The sequence below is a fragment of the Gouania willdenowi genome, chromosome 5 (assembly GCF_900634775.1).
Source record: "Gouania willdenowi chromosome 5, fGouWil2.1, whole genome shotgun sequence".
Taxonomy (NCBI): domain Eukaryota; kingdom Metazoa; phylum Chordata; class Actinopteri; order Blenniiformes; family Gobiesocidae; genus Gouania; species Gouania willdenowi.
The window spans coordinates 7536868-7555590 of NC_041048.1; the positions used below are offsets into that span (position 1 = coordinate 7536868).

At 38.2% G+C, this 18723-nt stretch overlaps 1 protein-coding gene across 12 annotated transcripts in view; it reads right to left on the reverse strand.

The window, feature by feature from the left end:
• The window catches only part of rap1gapb (RAP1 GTPase activating protein b), a 121535-nt gene that overhangs the window by 41406 nt on the left and 61406 nt on the right, over window positions 1–18723 (reverse strand). The window contains exon 1 of one of the 12 annotated variants that reach the window (XR_003674059.1): window positions 7625–7786. The exons of the other annotated variants lie outside the window; for them this stretch is intronic. The gene's annotated coding sequence lies outside the window, so the exon portion shown is untranslated. Of the gene's footprint in view, window positions 1–7624; window positions 7787–18723 lie in introns of those variants that run through there. 12 annotated transcript variants of the gene reach the window in all.

Sequence of the window (18723 nt, forward strand, 5' to 3'; positions counted from 1 at the left end):
AGCAATGTATACTTCTTACAGGCACTGCAGTAGTTTATCTATAAAGTAAGGAACCTATGTGTGTGTGTGTGTGTGTGTGTCTGTGTGTGTGTGTGTGTGACTGTCTGTGTGTGTGTGTTCCTCAAATATCTCAGCGCATCAGGATCAGACTGAGCTGAGAGTTTCAACATGGCTGTTGCTTGGTTCTAGGGTGTGCAACATTGGATTTGTTTGGACGCCCCACCCCCACACCCCACCTCCTGAGTCGATGGACTCAGTGATGATGTCATCAGTCCTAGCTCTACAGTGATGACATCATCATCATCACCTTTCTCCATCAAAGAGAGAGATGTAAATAGACTTTTCAGGAGACAAAACCCCCGTAAGGCTTGTGGACCGGACTCTGTCTCTCCTTCCACCTTAAAGCACTGTGCTGATCAGCTGTCTCCAGTGTTCACAGACATTTTTAACACCTCACTGGAGACATGCACCGTACCAGCCTGTTTTAAGGCCTCCACCATCGTTCCTGTCCCTAAAAAGCTGAGGATCACAGGACTTAATGACTACAGACCCATCGCTCTGACATCTGTGGTCATGAAGTCCTTTGAACGCCTCATGCTCTCCCACATCAAGGACATCACCAACCCCCACCTGGACCCCCTGCAGTTTGCTTATAGATCCAACAGGTCTGTAGACGATGCTGTAAACCTGGCTCTCCACTTCATCCTCCAGCACCTGGACTCCCCAGGCTCCTACGCCAGGATCCTGTTTGTGGACTTCAGCTCTGCTTTCAACACTATAATCCCAGCTCTCCTTCAGGACAAGCTTTCCTAGCTGAACGTGCCAGACTCCACCTGCAAGTGGATCACACTTGTCTGACAGGAAGCAGCACGTGAAGCTGGGAAAAACCATCTCTGCTCCCCGGACCATCAGCACTGGATCTCCTCAGGGCTGTGTTCTTTCTCCTCTGCTCTTCTCCCTGTACACCAACAGCTGCACCTCCTCTCACCAGTCGGTCAAACTCCTGAAGTTTGCAGACGACACGACCATCATCGGTCTCATCTCTGATGGAGACGAGTCTGACTACAGGTGGGAGACAGACCGGCTGGTGTCCTGGTGCAGCCAGAACAACCTGGAGCTCAATGCTTTAAAGACAGTGGAGATGATAGCAGACTTCAGGAAGAACCCAGCCCCCCTCACCCCCCTCACCCTGGGAGACTCTACAGTGAGCTCTGTGGAGTACTTCTGCTTCCTGGGGACCATCATCATCCAGGACCTCAAGTGGGAGCTGAACATCAGCTCCCTTATCAAAAAAGCTCAGCAGAGGATGTACTTCCTGCGGCAGCTGAAGAAGTTCAGTCTGCCAACAAAGATGATGGTGAACTTCTACAGCTCCATCATCCAGTCCATCCTCTGCTCCTCCATCACCATCTGGTACGCTGCAGCTACGGCCAAGGACAGGGCCAGACTGCAGCGTATCATCAACTCAGCAGAGAAGGTCATCGGCTGCAATCTGCCCTCCCTCCAGGACCTGTACGCCTCCAGGATTTTGAGGCGAGCAGGAAAGATTGTGGCCGACCCCTCCCACCCCGGTCATAAACTGTTTCAATCTCTCCCTTCTGGAAGAAGGTTTCAGTCCATCAGGACCAGAACCTCCAGACACAAAAACAGCTTCTTTCCCTCTACCACCATCCACATGAACACACCCACAGTCACCCACTGAACCCCCCCCACCCGATCACCACCTCCATGATGACATTATCTGCTGCACTGTGTATATATATATATATATATTTATCCTATTTATCCTTTATTCTCTATCTATCCTTTATTTATCCCTCATCCTTTATATTTATCATTATTATCATTATTATTGTTGCTGGGTTGTTCTTTGTTTTTTGTTTTTTGTTGTTGTTTGTTTTTGTGCACCAACTACCAAGACAAATTCCTTGTACTGTCCTTAAAACTGTACATGGCCATTAAAAACATTTCTGATTCTGATCACTGTGGCTTGAGCCTTTGCTGGTTTTGATCACGTGGCACAGATGGCCGGGTTAGAGGCAGCCTGTGGGTGCACCAGAGCCAATCACTCTGTGGGCAGCGGGGCAGAGGGCAAATGGTGGGCTGCTGGGGCAGACTGTCCTGGGCGAAGGTGCCGCCACGGCCTGAGGCTAGGGCGCCCGTGCAGCGGGCCAGGCAGAGGCTCTGTGTCAGGGGCCGGCTAGAAGCTCTGTGTCGGGGTAGCAGAGCTGAGACAGGGAGGCTCTAGGAACGGTGCTTCACAGCCGCCCCATGACATCCAGGCCGGCAGAATGCCAACACTCCGCTGGAGTGGCTTCATTTTTTACTCGCTTTGGTTGAACCGTGTGTGTGTGTTTAATTCTGTGTTTGCAAAGTCAGTTTAAAGAGGATTTAACTTTTATTCTGAATTAAAGAGGAATTAAAGCTCCCCTGTAAACCATCCATGAAAAATCTACTTAACCTCCCACGTTTCTATAGCAAGACATACTTCCTACGGGCACAGCACCAGTAGATAAAGGTAATTCAATGAATTTCCTTGTCAAACCCCAGCATTGGATTTTTAGACAATGTGCCCATTTTTGTATTAAGTTCAGGTATTTTTTTTTCTACCTACAAACATTTGGAGCACTGAATCATTCATTATGCATGCTGCAAGGCACCTGTATCATGTACCAATGAGTCTTGCCACACTGAAGCCTCTGCAAACTGAATTTTAAAGCCTGAATTTGAGGCGGCTGCTTCCAAAGTGGATTAGTGCAGTCACAGTGCAGTGTGCAGGTCAAGGTTGGTCAGACAGTGTACAACCAATGATTTTACACGTGGAGGGTCAAGCTATCAACCGCCTAATCGACTTCTATAAAAAAGAATGTCACCCTTCTTTCACACATATATGTAATTACACATGATCCCATGGATTTGTTAAAACGATTGAGAAAGAATACACATATAGGAGAAAATACAAATAATCCTAAGGAAACAATAAAAAATCTAACATTTAAGTAAAAATTGATTTAAATAAGAGAAAAAAAGGTGAAACAAAAAGAGAGCATTTTTTAGAAGAGATTCATTCATTTCATGAATATTTTGTTAGAAGTTGGAATAAAAACAAACTATGAATAAATACTAAGACACCTCAGAGTATTATGAAGACTTTAGGAGGAGTTGGCTTTTAAAGACAGTGTAGTTTTTAGGAAAGTGCTAAATTTGGCCAGCCTAATTCAAAATTGCAGACTTCCTGTTGAATTTAGGTTATAGGTCCAAACTACATTTTTGCTAGTCACAGTCCACTGCATATACCTACTGAATGCCATCCATCTAGTTCAAACCAATGAAAAGTTACAAACTCTAGGTGGTGAAGAAGAAGAAGAAGAAAAAGAAAAAGAAAAAGAAAAGGAAAAGAAAAAGAAAAAGAAGAAGAAGAAGAAGAAGAATTATTTGAGCCCCTCAGGCCGCTACACAACAGAGCGAGGAATTCAACAACAAAGAAATGCTTCACCAGATCTTTTAGGTTATAAGTTCAGAAATTTAAAGGCAGCTGCCTTAGGACTGAAAGGTCTACATGGTTTCTATGTTAAAAGAATATCAGATAGAAGACTAAGACAAAACCGTTCGTCGTATAAAAAACAAATAAAATCGATTCGGAAGCAGAGAGGATGGTGCAGTTTGTTTGCTATCAGCCTTGAAGTAAGGTCACATCAGTTAGAATACATCATGTTTACACATAAACAAGAAGTGGGAAGAAAATCAATGAAGAAAAAACACAATAAAGAATTTCAAGAATTTAAAATAAACTAAACTAAAAGTGATCCGAGCAAAAGTTTTCTGTGACTAATGCACCTTAGGCTATGTGTTGGACAAACGAGTGCATATGTCCGACACAATGACTCACAACAGAAAATAGTCATGGACAACAGGAACCGTAGGATCTCATCTGTTTAAGGGCCACACAACAGAGTAACTGTGTATAATTTTGGGATAGTTGCTTTGCACATTACGTTTATCTGTAAAAAAACATTTGGCCGACAGTCAGATGACCTTAGAGTTTTTGTTGAAGACAGATTTCATTGGACTAAACTTTAGATGCTATAGATCAAAGTTCCCCAACCCTCGGGTCAATTGGTACTGGGTCACACAGAAAGAATACATAACTTACATTATTTTTGTTGTATTTATTATCTGAGTCTGAAAGATGTTTTTTTATATTTGAAAATTACCAGATTCTCTTTGCTACCTTTGTCTATAATTCATTCTTGACGCATGTCAAGTTGTCTGCCTCGGTCATCGGCCGGAGCATTCTCTTTAAGCACATCTTAAAAGGGATGCTCCGGGCAGTATATTACTGCTAAAGTCAAACCACCAAGATAGCAAAATTAACCAAAAACAAGCGTCTTTGGAAAGTTTCTTTCCAAAGATGAAGAGCCTACAACTTCTAAGAAAAAGAAAGCTGCATTTAATAGACAATATCATTAGTCCTACTTGAAATATGGATTTATTGCAACAAGTAGTTCCCACGCACCAAGCCCGCTCTGCATTATATATTGCTAACCGTATTGCTAAGGCTAAGAAGCCATTAACTATTGGTGAAGAATTAATCCTTCCAGCAACCAAAACAAAATTACGGAGCAGACTGGACATAAGCAGCACATTTCAAGTGTCATTGTCTCGCATTACCCCTAGATGGGAAGGACTCGTTGCAGAGAAACAAGCTCAGGGCTCTGACTGAATTAGCGTTATGATGCACATATTTTTTTTTGTGGCATAACTTATGTTGAAGGCATGTTTAACCTTGACACTGCTAATAAAGTTGTATACACAGTGGATTCACGTTTATTATTCAATTTAGGAAATGACAGTTTTGGGTTTTTTTTGGCTGCATCCCAAAGGCCAATCCAAGAAAATATTGTCCGACATTAAACCGGTCAGTGGGGTAAAAAAGGTTGGGGACCGCTGCTATAGATAAGTACATAATTGTTTCTATTGGTAGAAAGAAGTTGGGTCAAGTTCTCTGTCTCTTCTAAATCTATCACTTATGGTTAGTTTTGTTGAGGCAGAACTAGAAACACCACATAAACACATCTCAATCTTGACTTTCGTTGTATTGACCAGCAGCAGTTTAGCGAGGTGAGGTTTGGTACAATATGAACATTGTTTGATTAAAGCTTTATCTAGTTATGGGTCATGCTTGATATTGGAGAACTTGCTTGCTCAAGACCTCAAATGAATGCCTTGCTACAACCCTTAATATTTGACCTTTAGGTTTTGCACAAGGAGAGGTTGACAAGATGTGACAGAATTTTCAAATTACTACCCCGATTTCTTTCAAAAACTGTATTGCTTTCAAATGTCAGAGATGGGCTAATAATGTCAAAACGATTATCTAGCGCAATACATTCAGAGAGCGCAAACCTCCACCAAGCACCAAATCTCCTCTTTGCCAGATATTGGCAGTTATCTGGATCAGTGATGCTGATCATGGTGCCATGATCATTCAAGCTTTAAAGGCTTGGAATAAATGTCAATTTAAAAAAAAAAAATTGCAATGAATGTGCAATCCGGAGTCGATCTGGATTAAACTTGTTGGGGTCATTGTGTTGGAGACAAAGGTAGTGTAAAAAACTGTTTAATTCTCTCACTTTCAAAGTATAACATCTGCATACTTTAGGTGAAACCTTGTTTTCAACATCAGATTAATGCCTTAGACTCCCACCAATAAAAACTGCATTGGCATAGCAAAGTTACAATAAAAGCCATTGAAATTATTAGTACTTAAGTTCATCTCAGGCTCGAACATCTAAGTGTTTGCTGGTAATCGTGTTTTGTTTTCATTTTTAAAGAGATCAGTTTTCCTTCCTCGCTTGATTCTTCTTTTCTCTTCTGCTAATGACTGGAAGGTAGATTTAATGCTTTTATTGTTATTTTTTAACTCTGTTTAATGATTTCTGTTGCATCTTTTAATCATCTAAAGCAAATATGTCAAACTCGAGGCCCGGGGCCCAAATGCAGCCCTTTAGAGAATCCAATTTCACCCACAGGAGACAATAAAAATGACAAAGAAAGCATTAATTACTGTGTAAATTACCAAATAATCCAGTTTTAGATATCTCAAATTTACCAATTTATTGTACTCTACATTATTTTAGGGGCTTGCAGTTTTCCTTTGTTTATATCACATGAATGAATAATTTTTAATTGCAAATTGTGGAAAGATCAACTAAATATTTCCATAAATCTTGCAATTTCTCACAAACAATTCCACAAAATTCCTCTAAATTACACAAAAATTGGTTACTGAATCAATAATTTTTTAAGTGGAGATTCTGCTGGGACTGATATTAAAAACTAGGCCATAATGATGTTAAAATTGTTCTTTTTCCCTCCTAAAATCTGAGGCCCACTTGAGATCAAACTGGTCCATATTTGGTCCCTGAACTAAAATAAGTTTGACACATTGAATTGCCTTGTATACGAAATGTGCTAATCAAATAAATTAGCCTTGTCTTGCCTTATTGAACCCAACCACTGCACAGCTGTTCGAACTCAGCTTCTGGTTTTTGAATAAAAATCAAAATGTGCTCATATTTTTCCTCTTTGTTAACTTGGCTAACCTAAAGCCAAGGGGGTGCACCCCGGACAGGACTCCAGTCTATCACAGAGACAGACCGCAATAAAACAAACAAACAGGGACAATACAGCTGATTAAAATCAATTCTCCAGGGATAATTTACATTGCTACATAGAGCGACCAAGATCCAGCTTTAACCCTTGATCTTTGAGAACAATAACTAAAGGTTCAGACAAAATAAGACTGCAGTCCCTTAACATTACTTTATTTCATGTCATTGTACACGTAAAACAAAACTGCAAACGCAAATTTGTACTGTGCATGGTGATAAATACAGTAAAAGAACGCTAAAACAATACAACATCTACAGGTAACAGCAACAAGTAACAATTAAAAGTTGAAAAACTATATCCTTTGTAACCTGAGATTTTGTCAGAATTCATTGTCCTCCTAATTGTTAAAGTGAAATATCCAATCTGCTAAGTGTTGCCTTAACTCTATGACTGATGACTGAGGGTTTTGCAGTTGCCAAGCCAAAAACTTTGTACTAATGCTGGCACTATTTTAGGCAGCGTGTTTCTTAAAACATTGTCTTTCAGTGCCAACGCAGCTAAAGCCCTGACATCAGAGAACCACAAGCACTGAAGAAAATCCGTGGTTTTTATCAGGATTTTGGTCATTAGAACACACACACATGCACACACACCAGACGCTATTGAAAAGAGTTAAGTCGATATAAACCTCTGAGCTTTGCAACGCCCCTTGAGTAGATATCTACTAATCTAATCAAGGGAAGGAGTTAGTGCACAATGAAAGCAGAGCCATTTACTCACACTGCCTTTCAGCCACATCCTGAAGACAAAGAATGGGAAAGTCAGAGAAAGAAAAAGGTTCAGCGTTTTCTGGACTTGACAAAGATGTCTTGCCAAGTCAGGAAAGAGCTAGAAAACAACTATGAAAAGGTTGCCTACATCATCCAACAGCTTCATGCATTAACATCTTAATAGATCTATCTTTCAGCAGTGTGTACCTTCTATATATACCATTTAAATCCATGTTTACCTGCAGGTGTTGCTGCTTTACTGGCAGCTCGATGGTCTCCTCCAGTAGAGTAATTGTTCCTCCTATAGCTGCGTTTGGTATCCGAGTCGGTCCCTCTATCTTACTGCACCTGCTGTCGGACACCAGCCTCTCTTCTTTCTGTCAGATGATGCTGTGAACAGCCCTCCCACTATCCTGCTTCTTGGTCCAACCCTGCATGTTTTCCTCCCTCGCTGTCTCAACCCCCCCTCTGCCTCCCCCCTGCTCACAAGCATTAATCCTGTTCCTGGTTTTACTCTCAGAGATGATAAACACAGACTATCAGCACTCACTGTCTCTCTGTTCCTGCCTCCATCTCTCCTTTATTTAGATCAATAAAACCGAATACAAATCAGATCCATATATTTCTTTTATGTAGCTAAGGTACATTTGTCTTGTTCAATGGGATAAAATGCTGCACTTGCACTCTTGACAGCATAGGTTCCCCTTAAATGTGGAGGTGTTGTACATCCATCTCCTGTAAAAAAAACAGTGACTGATTTGTCTCTGCTATTACCTGCTCGCTCTGAAAGCTTGATTCACCATCGCAGATTTTGTTCTCATATACTTGGGGAAAAAATTACAAGTGGTGGTTTCAATGTGCATTACTAAGCTGCCATAAAATAATATGTAAATTTAAATTCCGATGCAAACATAAAACTGTAAAAAAAAAAAAAAGCATTAATTATGCAACGTGTTTGCATTAAACAGAGGGCAGTGTGTATAAATGACACAGGTTCTACCCAACATTGTAAAAGCAAAAGTAACTGGAATATTTGCATTTCCTGAATAAAATGCAAGTGAGGATGTAGGTGCTGGCCCATGTCGCACAGTATTAGTTTAGCATTAGCTAGCATTAAATCTAGCATTAGATAGCATTGGCATTAACTAGCATTACCATTAACTAGTATAAATTAACATTAACATTAACTAGCATTAGCAATAACTAGTATAAATTAACATTAGTATAGCTTAACATTAGCTAGCATTAGCATAGCAACAACATTAATCTAACATTAGCAATAGCATTAGAATCACATTAACATTAATCTAACATTAGCATTAACCTAGCATTGACATTGGCCTAGCATTAGCACTAAGCTAGCATTAAAATTAGCCTAGCAATAGCATTAACCTAGCATTAGCGTTAAAATTATCCTAGCATTAGCATTCGCTTAGCAATATAAGTCAATGCAGTTTCACAAAAAAAATGTAATAACTCAAAAAGTTTAAAAGTTACAAATTATAAAAGTACAAGCATAAATCTGAACGTTTTGATAGATTATTTGTCAAAATTGGACAAATGGTATAGGAGGAGTTAATGACTGATGGAAAAAAAAAACAAAACATTAGTTCACACAACATAACATTAAGTCATCATAAAATAATATCCAAAATGTGAATATTTGTCACATTCAAAATCCATTCAAACCATATGTAGCCCTGAAGCATCTCTAACAATGAATTAATCCATCAATGATGAGGTCTAGAACCTGTTGGCTGCATGAGTAGTAGCTGTGCCAATCGATTAACCCACAATGGGAGGATGGTCCAAGCTTTGACATACCATGGGCTTTTTCACCCACTTGACCTGCTTTTCAACACCCAGTGTAATGTTACAGCATGTCAAATACAGCATTAAGAAAACACATCTACCTGGCTTTTTCTGGTTTCTAGGATTACACTGCATGAGCAACAATCATACAATAAAGATCGGGCGTATCAGTAAGTCGTGCCAGAGGTAATACTCAGGGTTTATATAGATAAGGCAAAGAAGGAGCAGATGCAAGCTCAGTCAGCATTTTCCTGGCTAGTCCATTCATTATCTTCCAACTGTGGTGACAAAAGATTACGTTTCTGGTTTTAGTTTGGATTTCGATTTTTGAACAAGAACACTCGGAGGGTAAAAACCTATGTCAAACACCAAATCTCCTCTTTGCCAGATATTGGCAGTTATTCTGGATCAGTGATCCTGATCATGGTACCATGATCATTCACACTCTAAAGGCTTGTAAGGCATTTTTATCTGCATTGATAAAAATACGCTAGGTTCAAATGTATGGATACCCTCATTTTTGAAAAAGGATCGTGATGAAATGGGCAATCCGGACGAAACTTGAAAATTGAGGAACCAACCCATCATCCATCAATCCATTTTCAAACCCATTTTTAGAGTTGTGGGGCTCTCCAGCTTTCTTCAGGAGTGAGGCAGGGGTACACCTTGGACACCCGGACAGGGCGGGAGTCCAACGCAGGGCAGCACACACAAACACACACCACTCACACTCACATTCACTCCTATGGGCAATCTAGAGACTCCAATCAACATAACAGTCATGTTTTTGGATGAAACCAGAGTACCAAGAAATATCCAACGCAAGCACAGAAAGAACATGCAAACTCCACACAGAAAGGACCCAAGTTTCCACCCCAGGGCTTGAACCCAGAACCTTCCTGCTGTGAGGCGAACGTGCTAATCATTACACGATTGTGCTCCCCAGTGACATACCGTGACCACTATGGTTGGGTAGGCACGTTGCAAATTGAGACTACCAATGACAATTTCACATATTTCTGCTGGCAAGTTTTAATCAAACACAATCAACATCGTAAAACACCATTAAATAAACATAAATAATTCATTATAGTCTCCATACTCTCCCAACAAGATATATCTCATGACACGGCAGTGCATCCGTTGTTTGAGTTGGAGACACAGAAACACGGATAAAATGACAACAACAACAACAACAACTCAAAACAGCCTCAGTGAGGCGCATCCACAAACCCAATCCTTCCTTTTGTACCATTCACTGTGGAAAGTACCAACAATGTTCTGACCTTACCTTTGCTGAAGGTCTGGTAGCTCAGGTGTTGGTTTCCCATCTTTTAAAAGCTGTTGTTTTTCTTCAAAAGAAAGTTTCTTTATCGTCTCCCGTGCTGTCATCCTACTTGTAGTGTTATCTCGCCCACTAGCTAAAGAACGTAGCAGCTGTAGCGGCCATGCTGGACCAATTCACTAATGCACTGTGAACTTACGTATAGCATTTAGCATCGCACGGTTACGTCCAAAGGCAGCGTAGAGAGCTGCCTTTTTACGTAAAGGGTTTTTATCTTGCGGAACTGATTGCGCAAACACGTAAAAATACTCTATGGGAACAGAGGCAGAGCAGCAATGTGCTTTTGGAAGAGGGTGTGGCCTCATCCTGCCTTACAGCAGAGTGACTGTGCAGCCGTACCAGGAAATAACGCCATTTAGTCATTTGGTCTATGAAACGCACAAAATGCTGACACTTTTAGAGGTACTGTTGGCTATCAGAAATTGAAAAATAAATAATTTAGAATTATATTCTAATTAAAACGAATAATCAAAATATCAATTCACTGCCTACCCTGTGACTGCACGTCACTGGTGCTCCCTCAATTCATCATAACGAAGTTAAATTCCATAAAGATTGAGTTTTTAATGTTTTGAAATTTTGCCAATAAAGAGCGATAGGGATTTTTTAATTTTTTCAAACAGATCCAGAATCAGTATATTGATCCGGATCTCCTACAAAATTCAATTGATTCTTCCATGGCGTATAATCTCTATCTTTGGTTAAAACATTGTTAAAATACGCGAGGAAGTATGAATAAATGCCGGTGAAAATTTTACCTCCTTGGCAGAGATAGTTACTAGTTCTCTTTTATGATAAACTGTGTTGATGGAAATTCACAAGTTTACTCAATCACACAGTGTGAGGAGTGATTTTGATTCTAAAAGGAGAAATTATATGTGTGTCACGCTGAGAACCTTACTTTCCTTTTCGCCGACTTTCATTTCCCTCTCTGGTTCTGTCTCTTAATCTGTCAAAGGCTTCTCTAGAGGCAGTCGGACCAAATTTAACAATTACACCAAACTCTTGGGAATCATGTTGAGACATTGGAAAACAATCACACTCCACATGGATTGAGCTCTGATAACTACCATTTGACATCAAAAACATGACCTACTTTAAAATAATAAACACAGACATTAGTTTTCTTTTCAACTCAGTCCATGAAACGTGAGTTTCACTGGGCCTAGTGACACCGATACTCAGTCATGGTACTTCTTCATACACTACTTGCCTTAGTTTTTTGAACTGGATAAAAAATAAGCAAAATTCTTCCATATGCAAAAGGGGAAACAAACCAAAAAAATTTGATATGGTCTTCTTATTTTTTGGTTATGGGTGCATTGCAACCTACTTGAGTAGGTGCATATCGCCTAATACCCCCTAATTTTGCTACTATATAAATACCAGAGGTGTTAAGAGTACTGATATATACTACTCAAGTAGAAGTACTGTTATTTGACTGTAAGAAGTACAAGTTAATCCTATATAAAAAGTACCGGTAGCTCAATTAATGGTACTTAAAGTAAAAGTTACTAGTTACTTTCACTTCCCATGTTTATTTTTGGTCATAAATCTTGCCACGGTTCCCTTGCACACAGTAAACATCTCATGTATAAACTTAAAAAGGAAAAAAGGAGATCTTGCACAATCTTGCACAACTAATTTATTTCCCACAAAGGCATCTGTACAAAATAAAAGGTTTGCCAAAATGTTCAATTCTTTTAAAAATAAAATAACAACAATGAATTTAATTCAAAATAATAATATAAAATAAAATAAAAAAAAAACATCAGGATATAAGTATAGCTACATTTAGGAACTCTAAAACTGCATAATGTTTAATCTGGTTGGTTGACTATAATGTGATGCATTTGATTGTTGTCTGGTTATTTCATTTCTTTGTAGTTTCCCAATGTCGGTTCATTTTAAAAACAAAAGAAAAATATTAATTTACTCAGAAACGGTTGGGTTTAGAAATGTAAAAAAATACTTAACTTCTTTTAGAATGTACTTAAGTACAAGTAAAACCCTTAGAAAACCAAAATAGCTTAACATAATTGTAAAATGCATACATAAAAAGCTAATCATATGAATATAATGTAAATGAGGAATTTAAAAACACATCAACACACCCACCTTATTGATATCAATAAATCTGCATTAAAACTCTGCCTAACAAAGACCTTTACACTGTATCCTGTGAGTTTTAAAAAGGCAGTGAACGTTTGTGTGATTTTTTTGGTTTTTGCATGCTTGCTCTGTTACAACACTGAATAGTGCGACTGAAAATTTGAAGATAGCTATACTTAGACAACAAAATCTTTTCTGAACAAGAGGAATGTGAAACTAAAAATACACATAGGCTACAATGTGTATATACTACAGTAATTTTATAATATCAGGCTTTAGAATGGAAAGGTAAATGCAAAGACTTCTCAAAAAGTAAGGTCCCTCGCTTGGGGGTAAAAAAAAAAAAAAAAAAATGCCATGACTTTTGTCGCATCCTCAAAATCGGGAACCTCATTTCCTTCACAGCTTGAGAGTTGGGACCGAAAGCAGATCCCTGGAGCAACAACACTGTGGTCAGCAATCCAAGAATCCAGCTGTCTTTCATAATTACTTCAGGCTGGAGTTTTCATTTCGATGCATTTTGGTTTTGATAACGTGAATCCAAACTGTTTAATCTACAGCCCAATTTATATGTCTTTAATCATAGTATATCAAACACAGTTGTTACTATTACTTCTAAAATGTCTATTTAACAATCTAAAACAGAATTCTGAAAAAAAACAACAATAGAGCATAATGGTGGAATTAATGAGTGATAACACACATTTTAAAGAATCTCGTTTTGTAAACAAAGTCGAATGAAACTGCATTTAGTGCCTCCTGAATAGATTTATTTCTATAGTTTTTATAATTTCCAGTCATCTCACGCCAGGTGTGGAACCAGGACTGACATTTCAAGTTCTAATCAAGATCATTTCTATCATCATTTTGTGTGTTTTTGTGTCATTTTGTGTCGTTTGTTGTTGCCTGTCTGTTCTTTTTATTATTCAGTATATTTTGTTGTCTTTTTGTGAGTTTCTGGTAATATTCAAGTCAAGTCAATTTTATTTATAGAGAACATTTTAAAACAACAGACGTTGACCAAAGTGATGTACAGAGGTTATAAAATATACACAAGTAAAAGAAAATGAGACAAAATAAATAAAAAAAAACAGAACCAAAAAATATTCAGTGTGATCATCGTTTTTAACTAAAAATAAACATTATAAAACCCCATATTTTATTGCATTCATTTGTTAATTTTCCTCTCTCTCTCTCTCTCTTTATCAAGTGGCCCCTGTAGTGCCATCGCAGACCCCCCATTTGAGTAACATTGATCTAAAGCTACAATTTACTTCTAGTAAATGGGCTCTGACTATGGGGTCATGGATGTTAATAAGTCATGGTTGTACAGCTCTACAAGAAATATTTTTAAACACATGCTGTACCTACAGGATGATGTGAATTTCAAGTAGATAATTACTAAACAATTATTGTACTCATTGGTATGAAGTGTAAAACCAAATGAAAAAATCAATAAAAAATGAAGCAACTTTTCATTTGCACCCTTTGGACATAATCAATATCTTGAGCTGTTGTGCGCACACGTGCACAGACACAGGGTTGTCATCAGCAGCTCTGGGATCAAATAAAGTGGCCAAGCAGTAGAACAATAAATCAAAGTGTTGGCACATTCTGTGACACAGCTGACAGTAAGTGAGAGGTAACGCTGAGTGTCACGTTTCAGGAGCGCTCTTAAGAAGGTTAAGGGAAGCAACAAGGCTCAGACCAAGGAGGCACTAAACTAAAGCCCATTTAATTAAAAGATAAAAAAAAAAAAACAATGAAGTAACCAAAAACTAACTGTAGGCCAGACAAACCAACAGAGAAGCAATGTTACAAAACACAACATTTATCAACCAGTCTGTGGCTAAGCCATCCCATAATATAGCAGAGGAAAGCAATCAGCATGATTGAACACACCTGGGTGGAGAGAGGAGGGGTCATTTTACACATTCTGACGAGACAGATCATGTTGAAACGAACAGGAGCATTAGACCCCTGGGAAATGACAGGGAACAAACTGAATAGATTATTACAGGTACTCAAACACCAAATCAATCCACAAGACAAGGAAAAGCCAACTGTGAAATACCACACTGGGATTGGAACTCCCAACCCTGCGAATAATGTTAGTCACTTAAAGCTGCTGTAAATGACACTTTTTTTTCCCTTTAAACCAGATAAAGACATAGGCTGTGTTCAAAATGGCACACTAACGTACTACACACTACAAACACAATGAGTATATACTTTCTACTATACACTATGATTAGAATTAGTGTGATTAGAATGATGAGCGTTCCCACTGAAGTACATCCCAAGATGCATTTCAAACCTACAACAACAAAAACCTAAAGCACACTAAGACTAAATATCTCTGTTGATTCGCCACCTTTGAAAGTTCTGAAAGCATTTTTAGTGAGAACGTGACCATGCAGAACAGGGTTATTCAACTACATTTGCTGTGGGCCTTATTGTCGAAAAGCTATGGTTTGTGGGCCGGACATTTCTGGTACAGTTGCTCTTGTAGGGAACTGACATAAAGCGCCATAAAATTTCAATATTTTTATTAAACTTTTTAAATGATATAAACAGCACCAGTTGGCTTTTTGTACAAGTAATAAAAAACACGAGCAACTTCAAGTTTAATTAATTAATAAATACAGCACCTGTTGGTTAAAAAGTACAAGAAATAAGTAAACTGAAAATGTCCACCCTTCTGGCTTTTTTTGTGCAAGAAAAAACACACAACTAGCTTCAGGTTTAAATTAAAAAAAAAAAAAAAAAAACACCTGCTGGCTTTCTGAGCAAGACATTTGCATAACTAGCTTCAGCTTTAATTAAAAAAAAAAAAAAAAAAAAAAAAAAAGGCACAGTCACAAAATAACACACCTGCTAGCTTTCTGTGCAAGAAAGAATAAACTGAAAAACATGACCAGCTTCTGGTTGAAATAGCAGTAACAGCACCTGTTTGCTTTTTGTACAAGTAAAAAAAAAAACACGCTTTCTGCTGCTGCGTGTAAGTGTGGGAAAAGATTGCCGAGCTTCGTTGGTAGTTTAAAACAAGCGTTTTGAGTTTTGTCTGCCGAACATCTGAATCCAGTGAATAGTCGTTGTCAAAGTTGGCAAGGGTCGTCTTGCAGTACTTATCAGTCCAGTCTTTATTGAACAGTCTATTTTCGGTTTCCTTTGAATGTGCTATGCCTGCTGTTTATCTGGAGCACCTTTCCATATGCGCTGTAAGCAACAATACCGAAAAATGTCACAAAGTGTCGTGAAGTGTCGCAAAGCCACGTGTGTACAGTTTTTTGCGGACATTAAACAATTTATTCACTAACCATGGATAGATAGGCCACAGGCCAGTTGAGTTTGAGGAATGGACCGGTTTTGGCCCGAGAGCCACCAGTTGAATAGCCCTGATGTAGAATATCAACATGTGCTCATTTGATCCATAAAACTCGGAGAAACACATTTCATGCCAACATTTCAGAGATTTATATATATATATATGTTGTGTAGTATAAGTTTTCAGTGAAATGGTCCCAAACTTTTGAGACTTTAGGTTGGTTCTTCTTCTGTTGCACAATTATGATTCTGATTTTATCATGAATTTACAACATTAAAAGATGCATCGACACTAATTTTTGTCGTCAAAATGATCAATTATGTGACTAATATTTTTTGTACTATTGTATGTGTTAGACACATTGTGGTTGGTACAAATCTCGTGATGATCTTTATATTTAATTCTATTTTTTTTCTTTTGCCCCTTCTTGGCACAAATCTCAAACTCTGCCTATGCCTACATTATGTCTTTATCTGATAAATAAATGATCATTCCAAACAGCTTTAATGCAGTGCACTAGCAAACTAATTACTGCACATTGATGAACCCAAAGCACATACCTGAACACCCTGGACCGTGACACTGTGGTAGCTATCTTTAAAACTAATTATTTTTTGGGTTATTCGAGGAAATTAACTTTCGTTCCCATAAATCTATTTGTAGTCTTTGCCGTCATTGTTCAGCACCTGAGGACCAATATGAAGCTGTAAACAGCCCCAGACACGTGCACACGATTGTATTGAACAAGGCGAGAGTGAAAGTGTGGCGTTCATTTAGCTGGTGCAACTCGTGCAGCTTGTGAAATACTCGAGAATAAAAGACTGTGCTCGCAGAACGGTAGAAAGAGATAAATCATAGAAACATAGAAATCTGCAGCATGTGGGAATTCTTTTACAGCCAATTTATTTATTTATCTATTTTTAATTCACAATAGTTTAATATAGTTCTAGTGTTGATCAGTTTATCTTTCTAAATGAAAAAAGAGGCAACACAATTTTTGTAGAAATAATTTAAAAATATATACTTCCAGATGATGAGCAGCCTTTGGAGTGGTAAGGCATGTCAGTTGTATACTATACTTTTTTTATATTTCAATTTGTATTTGGCACAGTGTAAAATACAACGAAACATAATAATATCAACAGTGGACAGACATTAACAGAAATCAATACACTTTAGAGGCATGCCAGGGAAAATCCAAAAAACCTTCAAGGGGCTTGAAGAAGAGGGCTCACGATATAACATTTACATTTTAACTAAAGAGAAAAATGACTTAAACAAAGTCAAGACAAAATAAAAGAACATCAACACAGCAAAACATTGAAAAGCAGCAGAAAACAGAAAAAAATTAACATCAAAATCAAAAGTCAAGCAAAAAACAACAACAAATAACAGAACAAAAAGCAACCATTGTTTGGTTATTCATTAAGGCATAAGTTTTTGATATGATTTTTAAATGAGCATGGGGAAAGTTTGATGAGGAGGAAGTGAATTCCATATTCTGGGACCTTTAGATGTAAATATTATGAATTATCTCGATTATTATGCATTATCTCGACCTAAACCTTCTGTTTAAGGAAAAAATATGTGATTTATTTGAATTTTGGAATTATAGATTTTATATCTTCATGGATTTAAAGACAACTATTCCAGCTGTGCGACTCACCTTAGCTTCTAAATATGCTACATTTATTGCATAAACGTAAATAGTCCTTTTCTTTATGATCCACACATCTGATGTGAGGTAATCATTGTGCAACAGTGGCTAATTTCCTGAATTCAGACCAACCAGAGTTTGATTATAAAAAGTCAACCTGTTAAGGATATGAAGAGGCCACAAAGCAGGCATCATTACCTCTTTAATTAGACTGTGCTTTCCCATTAGTTTGCACAGTGCGTCTATAGGGGAGATACAGCACAGCTGAATGTGCACCAGGTGCTTACAGAAAAGGTTTATGACTGTACTCTAAAGAAAAAAGCAAATTTTCCTGGGTATGAATAGGTTTTCTCTATTACTAAAATTATACAAATACATAAAACATTCCTTTGCTTGTGTGGCTGCTTGAAGAACAGATAATTATACATCCATCTATCCAATTACACGGGCTTTGAAAAGACAATCCCCTGCCCGAACTCGCACATTCATTCCTACTAACAAATACATAATTTAGAGAGTCTTGACAACGTAACATATATGTTTTTGTACGGTGGAAAGAAATAAGATAACAGGAGAAAGTCCATGCAAGCACAGGAAGAACATGCAAACTCCACACAGAAGGGACCCAGGTATCCACCCTGGGGCTTGAGCCCTTGACCTTCTTGCTTTGAGGCAAATGGGCCTCACACCACCAAGCTAAGGATACCGTTGGAAATAAATAAATAAATCAAGTCATTGTAAAAAAAAAAAAAAAAAAACTCATACAAAAGGTTACTGTGGTGTCATCAAATCAATACGTCAATTTAGCAACTAAAGTAAAGAGTAACTAAACCCCAAAACCAGTATTTTTCTGCAGGAGGATGGATGCTCAGAACCTCCTTATAACGCTCTGCTTTCCTTTGCTGTTTGTCCTCACGTATCGTACCATTTTTTTCAGGTGCGTCACGTCATGTGACCAGGTACGCCACGTCGTGTGACATATATTGTGCTGTTTCCATTGTGTTTTTGCGATACATTTCAACATTGCAACGTCTGACAAACCTCCTCATGAAATGCATGAAAACCTTTTTACAAAATTTTAGTG